At 49.5% G+C, this 20,944-nt stretch overlaps 1 pseudogene; it reads right to left on the bottom strand.

Annotated features, from left to right (window-relative positions):
• Positions 1–3,952: 3,952 nt before the first annotated feature.
• LOC133931157 (protein ANTAGONIST OF LIKE HETEROCHROMATIN PROTEIN 1-like) lies at positions 3,953–10,614 on the bottom strand (annotated as a pseudogene).
• Between the last annotated feature and the right edge of the window lie 10,330 nt (positions 10,615–20,944).

Raw genomic sequence — 20,944 nt, 5'->3', positions numbered from 1 at the left:
GCTCTTGTAATATTTGATTTGATTGAATCTAAGTCTACTTACAGTAATAATCACACATATGCAGAGTGTACCTACGATACATCAAGAAGAGTACCAGACACCGGCCATTCGCGAAAGAATGGATTATCCGACATGACTTTCCTTATAGGAAGCAGGGCCTAGGCAATAATTTATGTGGTTTTTATGTAATGGAATTCATGGACGGATTCAACGGAGACGCGTCGTACCAGATGATCGATGCTAAGGTATGCGACATATATCTTGATGACTAATTTTCAGGTCCGATACGTGTTCATAAGGATTGATTTCTTCAATTGTTGAAATTGCAGCTCCTCGCAGTGTCCAGAGATCGACTCATGGCCATTGAAATCAACACACTTCAAGAACAACTTGTCAGGTTCATCAATGACCAAGTCATCAGTCCAACCGATGAGTTTCATGAATTTGGCTCCTCTCTCTCGTTACCTTCATCCAACAATAAAAAGCAGAGTTCAGAACTTCAATTAGCAAGAAACCTTAAACTCTTTTTCATTGTTGTAATGAAACCTCACATGTATGTGGTGTATATATACTGTGACGAGACTTGATGTTTTAGAAATGAAATTTATATGTGCTTGTGTATATATGCTACGATAAAACTTAACGTCTCGTAAATTAAATTTATATGTGCATGTCCATAAATATATCGTATACTATTGCCGATAACTGCCGAAATTTGAAAATGCCACGAAATTGGCGGTAGCCGCCACATTTTGAAAATGACGGGACATACATATCAGTGTCTGTTGGTAAAAACAAACCGACACTGATAGTACACATATCAGTGCCGGTTTGATCTACAAACCGGCACTGATACTAATTTTCAGTACCGGTTCAATACCCGACACTGATAGTCACAAACTATCAGTACCATGTAATCAGTGTTGGGTCCAAAATCGATACTGATGAGGTTTTGGAACCGACCCTTTTCACCTATTTTGTAGTAGTGTCTCCATGCCCATCAACAACCCCCTCGCAGTTTCAATATGATCTAGCTTGCAATAACTATCCATCAATGTATTATATGTAACATCAGGCAAAAAAAAACCCTTTTCTCTCATGTCATAGAAGTACTCGAGAGCTTTCTCCATGTCCCCCAATTTGCAGCATTATACACAAACAATCGGTTAGCGAAACCTTCCTTCTCCATTTCGTGAAATAGGCTAGCTGCTTCCTCGAGCTTACCTTCTTTGCACAATGCGTCTAATAATGTACTGTATGTAAATTCATTAGCTAGGTTTAACATCACGCCTAGGATGCCTACACAGCTTCATCTGCCCTCCCTTCACTGCAGAGACCGGACATGAGCATGGTGTACGTGACAAACATTGGGGGCAATCCCAAGACCGACCATCGAATCGCCCTCCGGCCATCACGTTTCTTGCATGGCGAACTTGCCCGCTGATACAAAATCCTTTCACCAAAGCTGTACTTGTCACGACGTTCGGCGAGCACCCAACTGCCAGCATGTCGCCAAGGAAAACCTCAGCCTGGGATACCCATCTCCGCCCGGCACAAAGCGGCCGCGAAGCCTGAGCCCTGAGTACGACACAACATTGCCTCAGTACCCCCATCTTCTCCATCCTCCCGTACCGTGCCACCTCCTGTTTCACGTTGCCAACCGTGCACAGCCCGGCGAGCAGGCAGCTGTACGCGGGCACGCTCGGGAACAGCCCGCCACGCGGCATGCCGACGAGGAGTCTGAGCCCGAGCTCTGGCTCCGGTCCCCGCGGCGCAGGCGCCGTCGATGAGAATGGAATAGGTCCGGCTTGTCTGGGCGCACCCGCGCGCGGCGCAGGACGTCGAGGGCATCGCCGAGGCGACCCGCTCGGCAGTATCCTGTGGATAGGGTGTTGCAGGAGACGACGCTGGGGAGGCGCGGCGCCAGGCTGTGCATTGCGTCGAACAGCCTGCGCTCGGCCGCCAGAGACAGTGGAGGCGAACGTGAAACAGGCGGTGGCACTGTACTTTTGGATGTGTTGTATACGTCCCAATATACTACCATCTCAACGTATTGCGATCGGCGCCCAAAGAAAACTAGAAGTTTACGTCGGGTTTGACTGTGAGCATCGAAGTGTTGTCTTTCCTTTCAAACAAGGGAGATAACAACCTGTGAGCACCAAAGCATCTACCAAAAAATATTTTAGGAACTAAACCTGTAACTCATTGACCACTGAAAACAAACCCCAGCTAAGTTGGTGTGCATCAACTGAACAGGCTACATCCAAGTTTCCTTCCTTATTTACTGTACTGATCATTTCACATACACAAATATCATACACTGGTTCCACCTAATACAGCTGCTGGCTGCAACATCAGGTTTCTTTTACGCTGCTTCGTCAGGTTTCTTCAATTAAGCAAAGAACGACAGGGATGCTGCCCCCTCTGACTGTGGTCAATTCAAAGATCTCCGTGTGTGTGCGTGTTCTTTATGGGGGTGCAGATGAAGATCTGCTTGTGCTGCTGGGCACAAATCACAATCAGACGAAATATATTAGCACGCAGGGAGATTAAGAGAGAATCTGATTCAATGGTTGGAGAGAGAAATGAAATGTTCTTTTTCTGTTCTGTTTAACGAATTGATGATCATCTGGTGACAAAATAGTCTTATACAAGATTGCTTATGTGGCTCACCAAACTTAAGAGATGATGAATGGTGCCGAAGGAAATAATTGGCAAATCCTACAAATCACCAACTGTATCTTTGAACCTATGACCTATCCTACTCTATTTTTCGTCCCTCAACTATTGTTGAGGTATAATTTTTGTCTCTCAACTTTAATATAAAAATCTTTCATCTCCAAACTTTTAAAACCATTTAGAATTCATCCCTCGGCCCACTTCTGAGTAGTTTTGCATATGTGGCATGTATGACTAGGATCCCAGGTGGGTCGAACATGCTGAGTCAGTTGCCCCTTCATCTCTATCTCTCTTCAACGTACCAGAATAGCACAACACAACCCGCTGACTAGATGGTCCTTCACGACTTGGTACAGCATAGCACAGCACAACTGTTGGCGACATACCAAGAAGGGACGGCTAGGGTTCCAAATCCCCAGCCGAGGCAGTGTTGCGGCGGTTAACAGATCAGGGCAGCGTTGCGACAGTCGTGGTGATGACCAGAGTAGGGTAGAGGTGGCTGCTCGGGCGAGGCAAAGCTGGAGCAAACGGGCACACACGCAAGCACACAAGGGTCTTTAGAGGGCTACCTAAGCAGTCAGCGACAACGGGGAGTGGTGGTGCAAACCTAGCAGCGGTAAGCTCCCAAAGGCAGAGGGTCTCCACGAGGGCAGCACTCCTCAAAGTTTCTCTGGCCAAGCGGCCGCCACGGTCGGCTTTAGGATGGTCTGGAGTTGGTTCAACCGCGAGCAATCGACCGGGATCACGGCGAGGTGATCGTGCGACGACAAGCTCGATTTGTCGAAACAGGGGAGGCTGTCATGGGCAGCCTCCCACAGCGAGTCGAGGTAGCAATAGGCGGTTCGGCAGTTTCCTAGGATCATAGTTATGGTGTCAGCATGGGGAATTGGCCGGCGATAGCTTGTAGATGACGAGCAGCAGTAGCGGAAGCAGGACAACAACAACAGCTCATCTCGGAGGCTCACGATTGAAATTGGCTGATATGTGGGCCCCAATATGAGAGAGGTTAAGTCAGATGGTCAGATTGCGCGGGATGCAAGTCAGCAACGTCATATGTGTAAAACCACTCTGATATAGATCGAGGGATGAGTTTCGGATGGTTTTAAATGTTAGGGAATGAAAGATTTCTCGTATTGAAGTTGAAAGAAGAAACTTAAACTGCAGGAAAATTAGACTTTTTTCTTATTACAAACGAAAAAATTGTCGTCTGTTCTATCCGACAAATTAACCAGACTGAAACAACTAGCTCCTAAGAAGCAAAGAAGCTGTGATTGATGAGCCTTGCAGCTTCTTTCGCCGCTGATCCGACCAAGAAAAGAAGCTGCTTTTCTACTTCTTCATTTCAAGAGGAAGCCGGCGCCGGCGCCGCTGCGGAGGAGGTTGCGGGCAATGTCGTCGCGCGCGCTGGCGGCAGCCTGCGAGCGCACGGGGTTCTCGGCGACCATGTCATCGTCGAAAAACTGGAAACTGATTTCGGGGTCGACGGCTTCGCCGGCGCGCTCGCAGAAATTGTGGAGCACGCAGCAGGCACTGAGCACGATGGGGAAGTCCTGCAGCTTCGCCTCGGTGCGCTTCTGGAGGCAGCCCCAGCGCGCCTTGAGCCGCTGGAACGCGTCCCGCGCCACGGCGCGCACGCCGACCACCCGCTCGTTGAACACGTGCTGCGCCCACGTCGTGTTCTGGTGCGTGTAGGGCACCAGCAGCCAGTCCTGTAGAAAGGAAGGACTCAAGCGATGATTGTATTGATCACTGAGCATTGCATATATAGGCAGCATCCATCACAATCTACTCAACCGATTTATAGAATAGCATCGGGAGGAAAGGAAAGGAGTGCCGTGATTACAGGATACCAAATATAGACTAACACCCCCCTGCAGTCGCAACGGCAAGCTAGCGGACGTTGAGACTGGAGCGGAACTCGGTGAAGACCGGTGTGGGAAGCCCCTTGGTGAAGATATCAGCAAATTGGGATGATGTGGGTACGTGGAGAACACGCACAGTACCCACGACGACCTTCTCCTGGACAAAGTGAAGATCGATTTCAACATGCTTCGTGCACTGATGCTGGACTGGGTTGGAAGATAGGTAGACTGCACTGATGTTGTCACAATACACGAGTGTAGCCTTGGCGGGAGGGGAGTGAAGCTCATGAAGGAGTTTGCGAAGCCAGGTGACCTCTGCAACTACATTGGTGACGACGAGGTACTCGGCCTCGGCACTGGAGCGAGAGACCGTGTGCTGGCGTTTAGAAGACCAGGACACCAAGTTGTCGCCAAGGAAGACAGCATACCCGGAGGTGGAACGCTGAGTGTCAGGACAGCCTGCCCAATCAGCATCAGAATAGACAACCAAGTCTGTAGCAGAGGAGCGCTGAATATGAAGTCCCAAGTCCAATGAACCCCGAAGATAGCGCAGGATCCTCTTGAGAGCAGCAAGGTGAGGCTCCCGAAGATCGTGCATGTGAAGACAGATCTGCTGAACGGCGTAGGAGATGTCCGGGCGCGTGAAGGTGAGATACTAGAGAGCACCGGCAAGACTGCGGAAGTCAGTGGGGTCAGCAACAGGAGCACCTGCACTCGCAGGGAGCTTAGCACAAGTATCCACTGGAGTGGTGCACGGCTTGCAGTCAAACATGCCAGCACGATCAAGGATGTCGAGGCAGTACTGTCGCTGACTGAGTAGCATACCAGTCGACTGTCGAGACACACTGATGCCGAGGAAGTGATGAAGAGCCTCGAGATCCTTCATAGAAAACTCACTTTGCAGGGAGGAGATGATCCACTGGAGCAGCTTGCTGGAGGAAGTAGTGAGCACAATATCATCAACATAAAGTAGGAGGTATGTTGTGTCGGAGTCGCGTCGAAGGATAAAGAGGGAGTTGTCTGACTGCGCCTCGGTGAAGCCAAGAGAGAGCAAAAAGGAAGCAAACCGGCTGTACCAAGCACGCGGCGCCTGCTTCAACCCATACAGTGACTTGCGGAGGTGGCACACCATATCAGGGCGGGAGGAGTCAACAAAACCAGGCGGCTGAATGCAGTAGACGGTCTCCGCAAGAGTGCCATGCAGGAACGCATTCTTCACATCAAGCTGATGGACCGGCCAATCGCGGGAGACTGCCAAGCTGAGGACAGTGCGAACGGTGGCGGGCTTCACAACTGGGCTAAAGGTCTCATCGTAGTCGATGCCGGGGCGTTGCGTGAATCCACGCAAAACCCAGCGAGCCTTGTAGCGGTCGAGGGAGCCGTCGGCGTGGAACTTATGCTTGAAGATCCACTTGCCGGTGACGACGTTGGCGCCGAAGGGTCGCGGGACAAGATCTCACGTGCGGTTGGCGAGGAGAGCGTTGAACTCCTCCTCCATTGCCGTCCGCTAGTGCGGGTCGGCCAAGGTGGCCCGATAGGTGCGCGGGACCGGCGAGAGGGCGGTGGTGTGGAGGTTCATCCTAGTGACGCCCTTGTGGATACCCAACTTGCCGCGGGTCGTCATATGGTGGTCGTTGACAACTGGCGAAGCGCCGAGGTGCGGAGGTGGAGCAGGGACGCCCGGCTGGCGCACTGACCAAGGGCGTGTCGGCACGGCGACGTGCGGCAGTAGTGATGGTAGGGATTGAGCGGCCGGATGAGGCGTCGAGGAGGCCGACTGCGGCCCCGAGGCCGTGGCAGGGCCCGTGGAGGAGGAGGCCGGGGAGGAAGCTTCGATCGTGGCCGGCCCAGTGCAGGCCCGCCCAGGCCAGTGAGCGGGGGCAGCTGAGGAGGAGGTCGGGCCGTCAGAGAACGGCCTAGTGGCGGACGACCCGATGTGTACCGATTGGCCGCGGGCAGGCGAAGAGACCGGCTGAGCTGGCGGCCCAGCGCGTGCGGTCGGGGGCGGTGTTGGATCAGCAGCAGGCGCCGGCTGACCTGGAAGTGCTGGTGGCCCAGCGCACGAGGCCGGAGGCGCTGGTGGCCCAGCAAGCGTCGGCCGGCCTGGAGAAGCAGCCGGGGAGGTCGGTGGCCTGGTCCCTGCGGAGAGCCGGCTGGAAGCACCAATGGGGGCCTGTACGGGAGCCAAAAAATCCTCCAAAAAATCAAGATCATTAGAAGAGTTAGTGGAGATCTCGGCAAATGGAAACGAGTGCTCATCAAACACAACATGCCTCGAAATAATGACCCTATTAGTGACAGGATCAAGACACCGATACCCTTTATGGTGTAGTGGATAGCCAAGAAAAACACACATTGTGGAGCGTGGGGCAAGCTTATGTGGAGTGGTGGCGGAGAGATTGGGGTAGCATTTGCATCCGAAGACGCGAAGGTGTGTGTAGGTGGGGTGGACTCCATATAAAGCGAAGTAAGGTGTGTGTGTGGCGAGGGTCTTGGTTGGGTGTCTGTTAATGAGGTGTGTGGCGGTGTGGAGAGCTTCTACCCAGAAGGAACCTAGGAGGCTGGCTTGAAAAAGAAGGGAGCGAACTATGTTGTTTAGAGAACGAAGGATGCGCTCGGCCTTGCCATTTTGGGGAGAGGTGTGAGGGCATGACATACGCAAGTGAACACCATTAGTGAGAAAGAAGGTGCGGCGGCGGAGTTATCGAACTCGCGGCCATTGTCACACTGGATGTTGCGAATGGTGGTGACAAATTGAGTTTGAACGTAAGCAAAAAAAATGGGACAAAGTGCTGAAAGTGTCGGATTTAAAACGAAGCGGGAAAGTCCAAACATAGTGAGAGCAGTCATCAAGAATGACAAGGTAATATTTAAAACCCGAGACACTAACGACAGGAGAGGTCCACAAATCACAATGAATTAACTCAAAATTTGCTGAAGCCCTACTAAAAGAACTTGTAAAAGGAAGGCGAACGTGGCGGCCAAGTTGGCAGGCATGGCAAACCCCGGTGAGGCCTCCCTTGGTGATGGGGACAATGGCGGCAAGGCAATCGAGCGCGTCGTGGCCAATGTGACTAAGACGACGGTGCCAAAGGACGTCGGTGGTGTCGGCGGTGAGAGCGGTGGCTGGTGGTGTAGGGAGGGCGTGGTGAAGAGGGTAGAGAGGACCGGAGCTATTGGATCTAGCGATCACGGTCCTGGTGCGAAGATCCTTCACAGAAAAGCCAAACGGGTCAAACTCAACCGAGCACCAATTGTCAACGACAAAACAACAAACATAAATCAAGTTCTTAATAATATGAGGGGAGCAAAGGATGTTACGAAGAGTAAAAGTGCGGGTAGGATGGTGTATGTGTGACTATCCTAGGGAAGAAACAGGAATTGTTGAACCATTGCCGACTATTATGTGTGAGGGAGAAGCGGGGTTGGGGGGTGAGTGGAGGATAGGATACCGGCATCGGAGGTCATGTGAGCAGTAGCACCCGTATCCATGTACCATTCATGTGTGGCGGGTTGAGGCAGTGTCGAGGTGTTGAAGGAGCTCGCGAGCGAAGCTTGATCCCATTGAGATGGGGCGCCACCGAACCAGGCCACAGGCTGCGCCAGTCCAACAGTAGTGGCCGGCTGGGATGCTTGCTGGGCCGGGAAGCCCAGTCCGCCTGGAGCCTGAAGTTGCCCGTAGGGGGCCGCCAGCTGGAGCTGATGGAGGCCGACCGGGCCGCCAGCCGGGCCAGCGAAGGCCGCACCAGCAAAGTGGGCACCGATCGAACCGACCGGCCATGGGCCAAGGACACCGCGACCCACCAGGCCAGGCCACATCTGAATGGTGCCGGCCCAGGGGTTGTGCGGGGACTGCCAGAGGTGGGCTGGGTCGGCTGCGCCAGGTTTCCCGCCGACCTAGGCAGGCTGCTGCTTGCCGCCGCCGCCGCGGCGCCGACGATTGCCACTGCCACCGCCTTGTTTGCCGGTGCTGTAACCCGTGGAGTGCGCCGGATTCTTGGTGCCGCTATTGCCGGTCGTGCCGGTGAGGAAGACGCTGGCGTCGGAGGAGGGCCGCTTGGAGTAGAGCTCCTCAAGATGAAGTTGAGAGCGGACCTCGGCGAATGTCGGGAATGGGTGTTGCATGGGCACAAGAGTTTTGAGATGACCAAACTTGTCAGACAAACCGTTGAGGGCGGTGAGGACGAGGGTGCGGTCGCTGAGGGGCTCGGTGAGGTCACCGAGGGAGTCGGCCATGGCCTTCAGCTTGCGGCAGTAGTCCGCGACGGGAAGGTCGCCTTGACGGAAGGAGTGGAACTCCGCCTGGAGGTTGAGGGCACGATGTTCGCGATTGCCGAGGAACTGATGCTCGAGCGATCACCAGACATGCCGAGCGGTGGCGTACGGGGACAGGACCTCTTGGAGAAGGTCGGTGGAGATGGTGCCGTACAACCAGCCGAGGACGACACAATCCATCCGGGCCCAATCCGCGCGATCGGGGTGGACGTCATCGGAGAGGACATGGTCTGTCAAGGCATATTTGCCGAGGGCCACGAGGAAGAGGCCGCGCCATCGAGAGTAGTTGGCGACCGAGACGTCGAGGGTGACAGGGATGATCGCCTTGACGTTTAACACATTGACTGCTTGCGAGTGAAGTGTGGAGAGGGCGTCGCTGTCGAGGGCCAGGGGCGCACCGGCGGAGGACAGTGTGCCGCCGCTGGGAACGGGGCCGGGGACGCCGAGGGAGCAGGGAAAGCCAGCCGGTGCGTCGAAGGGGAGGCGCACGGAGTTGAAGAGGGCGGCCGGCGTGAGCACCGGCGCGGGCGCTGTGAGAGGCGGTGGAACGGGGACGGTGGGCGCCGCGGGTGGAGAAGAGACGACGACAGCGGCGCTGTCGACCGCCGAGCCGTCGGTCGCCGTAGGCGCCGTGGGGGGGAAGACGCGCGGCGAGGGAGGTGAGGACCGCGCGTGCGGCAGAGGACGCTCGAGTCGCAGCGTCATCGGCGACAGCAGACGCGGTTGCGGAGTCGAAGTCGAGGCCGACCGGTGGACGGAACAAGTCGCGAACGGCGTTGGCAACAGCGTCCACCACGGAGTCAATGTCCACCTCGGTGGGGAGAGAAGGGGCGGTCGACATGGCCGGCCGGGGAGAGGTCACGGTGCGGAAGCGTGAGATCGAAAAGAAAGCCTGATACCATGTAGAAAGGAAGGACTCAAGCGATGATTGTATTGATCACTGAGCATTGCATATATAGGCAGCATCCATCACAATCTACTCAATCGATTTATAGAATAGCATCAGGAGGAAAGGAAAGGAGTGCCGTGATTACAGAATACCAAATATAGACTAACAAGTCCATTAGCGGGTACCCGGCGCCGCCGACCACCCATTGGCCCTGGAGCAGGCCGGCGGCGCCGCGTAGCGCGTAGAGTGCGGAACTGTCGAGCACGTCGGCGTCGGACATGGAGCCAGACCAGCCGATGCAAACTTCGGTGAAGGCGCCGGCCGCGTCCACCACGCCCTGCACGGTGATGGAATAGGACGTCTTCTGGTTGCGCTCCGTGTGGCGGCGGTTGTAGTAGGCGGCGACGTTGTTCTTGAGCGCGACGATGGGGATGTGGGTGGTGTACATGGCGCCGACGACGTTTGGGATCCCCGACGCGGCCTTGAACCTGGCGGTCACGTCCGCCGCGGCGTCCGGGGCCTCCGGCCACTACACGGCCTTTAGCATGAGCACGGCCTTGATGGCGGCGCAGACCTCGAGTACGAACTTGTGGCAGGTGGAGATCCCGAGGCCGCAACGCTTGGACACGAGCCGGAGGGGCTCCCTCGTGGCGAGGTGCTAGATGCAGACTGCGACGCGCTGGCGCACGGGATGGCAGCGCGGAGCATGGTGTCCTCCTTGGCCACGGCAGCGCCCAGCTCCTCGCAGACGGCCTCGAACGTGGCCCGCGACATCCGGAACGCGCGGCGGAACTCCTCCCGGCAGGACGGGTTGCTAATTCGGTCCCACCACTCCCGGTCGCGCTCCTTCACCCACAGGCACCTCCCGCCTCCCGTCCCTCCCACCGCCGCCGCCGCCACCTTGGACATGTCGTAGTGGTCGCCCTCATTGCTCCCGCCGCTGTTCTTCCTGGATCTCGTCGGGGACCGCTGCCTCTTGACCCCCGACGCCTCCCCCTCCGTCAGCTGGTACTCCGCCGCCCTCTTCCTGGGGTTCCACCATCGCCACCGGTGCCTCAAACGCCACGGGTGGCGGCGTCGGCTGGTCCTCGCACAGGTTCGTGAACTGAAAGGAGGAGCCGAACTGCGCCTCGGTGTACGAGGTGCTCATCTAAGTGGTGGGAAAAGAAGATGGAATCAATGAAGGCTGTGTCCAAGGATGGACTCTCTAGAAGTCTGGGGCTCTTGGTGGCGATCGATTGGGCTCGTTGTGATGTTGAGGACTCGAGAGGAGTGATCCGGGCGTCTGAAGGTTGGGAGGGGGAAGGAGATGGGAGGGCCGTATATAGTGTCTTTATAGGTACTGGGGCGGGAGAGGACAACGCGGTGTCGCAGGAGACGGGCTGTATATTATTTCAGACGGGATGTGCCTCGCTTGGGTCACCCAACGTTGTACACACGACAATTCTGCTCTGTTTCGGCTGTTCCGTACGGGCAGGGGTTTTAGGGTTACTAGGCAGATAGGCACGCCACACCGCCGCGTCCATCCAGTGATTGCATCATCTTTTTTTAAACATTTATGGATCGTAATATGAAAGTATAAGAGATATAATATTACTGTAAGAGATTACTGAGTGTCACATATCCTAATACGGAATGATATAATAGTGTTATAAGAGATTACTGAGTGTCATTTTATTTTGGTTTTGTTGGTGAAAGGTAGCTAAGTGGTAGATTATAAGAGAGTTTTTAATTTGTATAATAAATGCTCCTACTTTACACTACAACACTGATAAATTGGTTCAATCGCAGTGAAGATAAAAAATCTAAGGATATTGTTTATATTGGGAGTCATAATTAAGACGCGGCCCCTTTTGGTGATTAGATTTCATGGAGTCAATATTGAGTGTGATTGAGAAAATTATCAAGCAGGATATGCTAATTGTTGAAGGTTAAACAAATAAATCTACATGAGTTAAGCGACTTAAACTATGATTAGTATAAAGCCCGAGCGTTTAAATTTAAAATTGCAATAGACGGGTGGCTCACAATTTTTCTAAAAATAGGAGTCCCTTTTGTTAAATGGCATTTTTTTTCTGTTTTTTCTTTTTTTTTCCTTTTCTTTTCTTTTTCTTCTGGGCCAATCCAACCTGGACCAAAGCCCAGGTGTTCTTTGGCGGCCCACATGGCCCATATTGGTGCACCCCGTAGTAGGTAAAAGGAGAGGGATGGGGGGCGGCTAGGGTTATGGTGACATGAGAGAGAGAGAGGACAGGGGAGGCGACGACGCTGTTGTGGGCCCTGTTGCCGGCGTGTGTGTCCGGCTGAAGTTGCACGTGGCTTCGTCGAGGGGATCCAAGGTGGTGCTTTTGTGGCGGCGCACGCTTGGCGAAAGGAAAACCCAACAACGGCGAAGCGACGGCATGTGCGGGAAGGAACACAATAGCTCAACTTGCGCTAGGAGTTGTTGCAACACGTGGCAGCGGTCTCGCACCACATGAAGGGGAGGAGGTGGCGTACCGGCTCCCCGCCGGTTATGGCTAGTGAGGAAGGAGGCTGTAGCTTTGCCTTGCGATGGTGGTGCTCTCGAATAGGGCCCAGACGCAGCTAGATTCGGTCGAGAGCGTGGTTCCTCTGAGGTTAGCTCTTGGATAGGAGGTGGTGCTCTCCTGTTGGTGTCACCGGAGGCCTCCGTGAGGTGCACACGAGGAAGGAGGTGGTGGTGCGGCTTCCTTGGCGGCTATCCCTGGGCAAACCTATGATCACTCCCTGGGCAAACCTATGATCACCTAGGGTCAAGTGGTGCGATCAGACCTGACATGACCACATGGCATGCAGCAACCACAGACCCCTGTGGTGAACCACTCAATCCACCATATCCACGAGGGAGCTTGGGGGCTACTGTCGGTATAATAGGTAAGGGGGTGCCCCACGAGGTAGGTCCACACACCACCAAGTGTCAGCTAGCAGTGGGAATTGTCAAGACCATGGCCTCATCACGCGACCAGAGGGAGGCTCGTGCAACCTGCACCTGGTCGCAAAATAAAATCCTGCGACCAACCCTTGCTGGTCGTAGAGTAGGTCTTCACCTAACTAGTCAAGTCTCATTTAATGCTGCCCACTCAAGTATTTTCCTTCCCCAGGTGCTCGCTTTCGGCGAGGCATGGTCGTGGGGAGGTGTGGTGTTGCAGTGACCTGTCCTATAGCATTTAATATCGTGGGATGGTCTGATGGGTGAGCGTGATGATATTCGATGATGGTACAGGGGGTGCAACACGACCAGAGTGGAGTGCGCGTGCGTACCCACCATCATGATGAGCTAGGAATAGCTAGGATTCATCATGCGTAGGTCTGTCACCTGTTTTGGCATGGTCTGTTTGTACGGACATGTTTTCTCGTGGTATATAAAGGGGTGAAGACCCTGCTTGTAGAGACAAGAGAATACACTTTGTAGCAAGTTCACCCAACTCATAAGACAATGCACAAGACGTTAGGCTATTATCCCACAGGAGGTCTGAACCTGAATAAATCCTTGTGTTCTTGAGTCTAGTTCAATATACATCCAATAGAAACGTAGATCAACGCACTCATCATTAGGTATACCTCGAATTCATTGTTAGGGATCATCCCCTGACAAGTCTGTCCCAAACTGATTACGAGATTAAATTGATTTTTTATTAGGGTGAATTAAAATTTGAATTTGGTTTCCACAATCATTGACCCTCTCTAATTGCATATTTTACACATAATCCATCTTACAAGTGCTCACTACGTAAGAAACCAGTAAAGGAGGCACCATATTAGTGACGGCTGCTCAATACGCGTCACTAATGTCCTATTAGTGACGGATCCAATAAGGACGTGTCACTAATGTTCCTTCTAATCGGAACCAGATATAGACTCGTCACTAATGAGTGGTTATTAGTGACAGGTCGTAACATGATCTATCATTGATGATAATAGTGACGGGTTAAGTTGTGACCCGTCACTAATAACTAGTTCATTAGTGAAGAGTCGTAACATGACTTGTCACTGATATAATAGTGATGGGTCAAGTTGTGACCTGTCACTAATGACTAGGTCAGCAGTGACAGGTCGTCCTAGGCCAGTCATTAATGACGAGTCAATTTGTGATCCCTTACTAATGATAAGGTCATCAGTGACGGGTCGTCCTAGAACAGTCATTAGTGACGGGTCACAACTTGACCCGTCACTAATAATCCACTCATTAGTGACGAGTCGTCCTATGCCAGTCATTAGTGATGGGTCAACTTGTAACCCGTCACTAATGACCAACTCAAGTCACTAATGACGTTATTCGCAAATATTTTTTTATTTTTATTTTATTTTTCTCTTATTTTTTCTCACCTTAGTAGAACTAGAATAGGAACCATTGTACATTTCACCTCAATTTTGATGTAAGGTGTGGCGACTATGGACACAAGCGTGCGTTTCAAAAACGGTGTAGAAACTTTCAAGGGCGAGAACTCAATCTTCCAAGCTGTTTTTGGCCTCAAAAATTCTCTGAACCCGATAACGTCGAGGAGAAGAAGATGTAACTTTTTTTTAGATGTCCGTAGAGTAAAAAAAAAAGTCAAAATCGGAGTCTGTATGCAAAAGTTATACCCGTTTTACCGAATACACTCCAGGTCACATATCAAATTATAACCCTTGGCAAAATTTGGCAAAATTAGTCATTAGTGACGGGTCATGGTTATGATGCATCACTAATGACCTTCGACAAAAAAGGTTAAAAGGATAAAATATCCGGTTTCTGTCATAACTATGTGATAGCAGAGGTGGTAAGGTGACTACACGTGCGAGTAGGAGGTCATGTGTTCGATTCCCATGGAACACAAACTTGAAAATAATGTGAAAAAAGTGTAGCTTGTGAGGCATATGGGATGAGCTTGCGTTGGGATGGCTTGGGTGAAAAAAATATTTTTTTTGACTTTTTTGTGTTCAAAAAATACGAAAAATGTTCATCGGTCATTAGTAACGAGTCAAGATTACAACCTATCACTAATGCTCAGTCAAAAGTGATGGGTCATGGTTACGACCCGTCACTAATGGCTGAACATTAGTGACAGGTCAAGGTTATGACCTGTCACTAATGACCTCATTAGTGACAGGTCATCACCCGTCACTAATGACCTATCATTACTGACGCGATAAGAGTGACGGGTACAGAACCTGTCACTAATACCGTTATTAATGACTTTTTTCACGTAGTGGCTATCCGAGCCCAATCCACATGGTGTGGGCCACAATCTTTGGCCCGATGGACACAAGTGTGTGAAGATTTGGTGGGTTGTTTGTGCCGGTAGGGCATAGCCTAAGGGGCGGTGAAGAACCGAGGGACACCAATATGTGAAAGGGGAGATTGTTAGAATAGTCTCACAATGATTGTGGAAGGACAATGCACCCAACTAAAAAGTGAGAAGAATCTCACCTCATAGGCTAGCTCTTGGGGTGTAGAAATGACCTTCCAATCCTACAAGTGGCATCGGAGCCAGAAATATGTATAATTGATCTTAACTGATAAGTAGAAGTACGTCATCATATAGGTATTCCACAAAACTAATGAAGAAGACACAACATCTATGGGCAAGACAATACGTGATTTGATGGGGTTGTATCTCGTGGCATAACCACCAATGGCTAATAAATTAATGAGACAATTGGAACTAGCAGTGATACTCCTTATCACTGCGAGTTGATGCCACAAACCGAAAGTGATACAGGACATGCTTCAAAAGATCATAATTTAGAGTAAGAAGTAACTTCAAATAAGTTCATAATTACACTAAAAAAAGATCATAATTACACTAAGAAATAAGTTTATAATTATACTAAATATATAATACAATGATCATTACAGAAGAAGGCCCGGATTACACATAAAATACTAACTGGGTTGCAAAAGATTGAAACTAAGCTAGCCTACGCCTATGCTAGCCTATGCCTTTTCGACGGTGCACCACCTAGGCTAATGACAAAGGTTCTAGCGTGTCAAGACCGGTCTATGGATAGACCAATACCCATATTATATATTCAGCTAGAAATCAATCTCAATATATATAGGAACTTCATAGATGGTAAACAAAACACAATGTCATAACTTAACGAAATTATCCATGATTACAGAGGGGACCTTCGAGGGTCAAAAAAGGAATAAACACCGCAGCTAGCACAATCTTCTTATTCTCCCATTCCTGTAGGCAGTCGATGTAGAGCACCACCTTAGAACATGTCATCCTCAAAGAAATCCTCAGAGTCTTCCCTGACTGAGCATTAGGGTTATAGCAAGTGTGAGTATGTCTCGTACTCCGCAAGTTATAGTAAAGATGTAATGAAGGCATTCACAATAATAAAGCTTGTAGGGGCTGATTTGTATAAAGACATAATATAACAAAACATTTAATAAAAGTGTAAGTAAATATTGAAATTAAATAACCTCAAGAATTAACCTTCTTGACATAAACCACCTCAACCGAAGTTGACCACCTCAAACATGGTTCCCGCAACCATGAATGAACCACCAACCCAAAGTTATCTAAAAACTAGTGTATTCTAATCATGTGTGGCATTCTTCGTTACTCATGACTGTGAGCATGGCTAATTAATCAGTTTTACACTCTACAAAGGTTGAACACTTTACCCACATGACATGATTACCCATTATGCCCGTGTCGATCAAACACTTACACACTTTCGAGGTATGCGGTCGGGATTATCGCTGCAAAGTCTTTACAAAGTTCTTCCCAACAAGTGTCCACCCGCTAAGGTTCCACTGTCGTGTGACAAATCACCTCAACAATGGAAGCCCCTCTTGCGCCATCCGGTTTTAGGGAAATTCCATCCATTCCCTGTTCCACCATCTTGTCTACACTATGTTGGGAGACAACTAATTAATTAGCCAGACATATTCCATACCAGGCTTGTGGTTGTACTGTAAATATCGGTCCGATCGCACCATGAACTGGTCCTTAACATGGTCTGGCCAATACCACCATCATCAACACACGAAAATCACCAATTACCCGGAAAGCCCATAATCTTCCTGGAACACATCATAGGTTAGTGAACATGCCAAACTTGCCCAGACCCTAAGTTCCATGTTGTTAAAAATATTATCACCAATTTTATCTCATGTTGCATATGACCATTATGAAAATTATTATACCAAGTGTATGGTCCATCTTCCCAGCATGGCTAAGCAATTCTACCCTTTTTGAACCCACCAAAACTGAGGTGACAAGGTAGATGTGGAGGAATTTATGATCAAAATGCATCAAGGACAACTTGCCTTCACCCTGGTGCTTAGCAGGGTCCTTGAACTGCTGGTCCTCGAAACATGCAAACTCCTCCTTCAGGACGTCGGCATCTAATCGCAAAAAAAAAGGCAATAAACACCAAGAACCAAGAAAGATCCAAAATCACACAAGACAACTTTAATTATTATTTTTATGATTTTCTAGCAAATATTGAGAATAAAAAAGGATTTTTAGGAATTAAAGAAACTCAAAAAAGAATTAAAACATTTACTAAAGAAAATTCAAAATTATTTACTATTTTCTAGAATTAAAAACATTAAAGAAACTTTATTTCACATTAAAACATTTATTATAGATTTTCTGCCGCTCTCAAGCCACCACACCGATGCCTCGGTTCCAACTCCGCATTGTGCCCTCCGTGGACTCCTCCACATTGACGCCGCCATGCCCTCCCTAGCCTCGGCCACCCCGATCTCGACCACGATCCATCATAGCCTCCTCCACTGCATGACCTCCTTCACACCTCATAGCTGACGCCAACTTCACATCCACCCTGACATTGACTTCTTCCACACCAATGCCACGCCTCCACCTTGTGCCATCATTGTCCTAAACCACACTGGTGCCTTTGTGCCCTCCCCAGCCTCCTCCACCCCAACGTCACTACCCTGGTCCTAACCTCATCCTCCACGAGCTGATGTGGCCTCCTTCACAGCATGACCTCCTCCACACATCAGAGCCCATGCTGTCTCCTCATCCACTTCGATGCCAGCCTCCTCCACATTGACACCTAGGCTCCTACCCCATGCCACCATTAGCCTCCATGACACTAATGATGCCACTTCCTTCTTAGCATCCTTCACCTTGATGCCACCGCCCTGACTCCAACCTCCTCCATCATGAGCCACTGCAGCCTCCTCCACCGTGCGACCTCCTTTACTACATGATCTCCTTCACACCTTGAAACCGACGCAGCCTCCTCATCAACCCAGACATCAGCCATCACAATAACACTAGCCTTCACTTTCATCCTGATGCCCTTATGTATGAATAGATGGATGATGGTGATGTTAGTAGATGCATGGATGGATGGGTTGATGCTAGATAATTTTAGGTGAATTCTATAATATTTTAGGATGGATAGCTAGATGCAGTAAGCCCTCAGATATTGCCGGTGATGATATCATGTCTAATCAAGTTTGAGTGTGATATTATGTGGTATCTGGGATTTAGTTGCGCAAATTACCTAAACCCTGCTACACATAATATCACATTCAAATTTTGGGACTCACAACTGAGGCACAAACAAATAATTTTTGTTTTCATTCCTTTGCACAATTTTAATTAGTTGACAATGGATGGATTAGAGTTTAGGTGCATTCTAAATGATTTAGGTGAATATTATGATTTTAGTGGATTAGTTTTCTATTATAGAAATTTTAGCTCACATGGGTATGTGATGATTATGCACTTATATAGTTGAGGATAGTAGCATGACTGTCATAGTTAGACATCTTATTCAATCTCTCTCATACTTGAGGTGCGGAATTAGAAGGTATGTAATTGTGACGGTCCATATGTTGCTGTTTTTATGACTTGTGCCCCTGAGCTGAGGTCATTTTTAAAGTTTATGAGACTAATGATGTTTCGAAGTTTTATTAGTTGACCATTGTTGAGATCATATTAGGAAATATTTCACCTGGTTATGAGGACAAGAAGTTTTATTAAGTTTTCTAGGGTGCCCATCTTAGAACTATTGGAGCCACCTTACTTCTTCCTCTTCCTAGATGAAATTTTCTCTGCCATACATATATAGGACTAGCCATCAAACTTTGAGAAATCATAGCATCGTAGATTTCACTAGGGCAGGGGGTGGAAGGTGAGTTAGGTTTTCTAGGGTGTCCATCCTGGGACTATTGGAGCCACCTTCCTCCCCCTCTGCCTTTATGAAATTTTCTTTGCCATACATAGGATTAGGCACCAAAATTCCCTCTTTAATGATGCTAAGGTATGCAATTTTACATATTAATGTCTAGTTTTAAATTTTTATATAAATGAATGATGAACTGTATGTGAATCATATGTGAATGATGAGCTATTTTTTTTTTTGGATTTATTACTGCCGGTTTGTGGCTCAAAACCGGTAGTGATAGGGGTGTTATCACTACCAGTTAATGTTATGAACCGACAATGATAATGCTATCCCTGTCAGTTCGATAGTGATAATACCACTATCACAACCAGTTTGCACCGAACCGGCAATGATAACAAAATTATCACTGCGAGCTTGAGCTACGAACTAGCAGTGATAACACCATTACCACTGCCAATGATTGTCATAGCCCAAATTCTCCAATCATGTCCTTGAGCACTCATAAGCATCATATTAACTACACAACTTAGGGTTGAGACTAATTTTAGAATCTACTCCATGAAGTAAGATGAATATAAATAAAAAAATTCCTAATTTTTGGGAATTAAATTGAAGCCCTAAACATTCATGTAGAATTAAAAGATGTCAACCTTGAATAATTTTAATGAATTATTGGCTTGGGCTTCTTGAGCCAACCTAGTTAAAATAGAATAACAATGAATCATATGACTCACACAAAAATTGGTACAATTTTTGGGCTATTCTAAATAGTACAATTCAGTTAAGGAAAAAAGGCAGAAGAAAATGGTGGAAGGGAAATCACTGTTCATTGGGCCCCACCAGCCGGTCCTTCCTTCTCCAACATAGAACGCCTCTCTCACTCACTCTCCTTCATACTTCTCCAATCGGCCAAGGAACAAAGGAGAGCGTGCTCTCACCTCCTACACACTCCACCACCACCTCAAGCTCAACAAAGGCAAGGACTCACTGGAGAAGGCCGCCCATGAGTTCCCTCATACATCCCAACGCTTCTCCCTCATTGTTTCATCAACATGGAATCCAAGACCTAGCTCCATCTTCCTCTTGGCTGGCCAAAGCAACCCAGAGCTGATGTCCCACCTCAAAGCTCCCCGATGTTAGCCACCCCTCTAGGAAGCTTCCCCACACCAAGTTGAAGCTCCCTAACCCCCTTTCCCCTCCATTCCCCCAAGCTCCTTTACTCCCCCTTATGTCAAGACAAGCTCATTATAGCCATGGACAACGATCCATGGGACTCAAGCTTTTGGCCATGTGCATGTCGCCCAAAACCAACAAAATGGGTTCCCTTAGTCATGTAGAGTATTTTCATGCTTGCCCTGACTGAAGGAATCACTGAAATCATCACCGACAAGCTCGCCAAGTGTTGTAGGTCAAGCCTAGTGATCTGACCGCCACCACACCCTATCTGACCACGACTCCAGGAGTAAGACTACCACTAGGCCAGTCTGGCCACCAGAAGAAGTAAAGCATGTAGGTCTTTGTTCGACCTAGCCATTACAACCGCTAGGTTCACGGGAGTCATGTTTCATGACAATAGTCTTGCAATAACCCAAGAGCATGCCAGACTCATGGGAGACATGCTTCACAAGGACAATCTTGTAAGAGAACAGGAGCATGCCACCATACATCTTGCAGAACCGTTGGTGCCAAGGAGCTCGCACTCGCGGAAGCCTTGTGTCGCATGCTGAAGCATGCTATAATTGAACTGAGGATGCCCACACTACCGACGCTGAAGCTCCATACCATGAGGTTGTATGAGTTTTTGAGGAGCCTTGTGGACACGAAGAAGCTGACATACATCTGCTCCCGGAATACCCCAAATAGACCAGCGTGAATCCCGTCGTCTTGTATCATATTTTTGAAGAGTGCATGTGGCTGGTGGCACCGAGCCACATCCCAGCTAGATCAACCATCGTCTGGCATTCTCGCGTCACACGAAATTGCCTCTTTCCTCCTCACTAAGGCCCACATCGGTCCCTCCTCCTCGTCATTGTAGGTTGTTTCACACCCCTCTTCCATACTGCTGCAAGCCACATCTGTCTGCTCCTCCTCGCCTCCATGGGTCGTATTG

This window comes from Phragmites australis, chromosome 1 (assembly GCF_958298935.1).
Source record: "Phragmites australis chromosome 1, lpPhrAust1.1, whole genome shotgun sequence".
Taxonomy (NCBI): domain Eukaryota; kingdom Viridiplantae; phylum Streptophyta; class Magnoliopsida; order Poales; family Poaceae; genus Phragmites; species Phragmites australis.
Note: the sequence above shows the minus strand (reverse complement) of the source record. Positions and strands in the feature narration are given on the sequence as shown.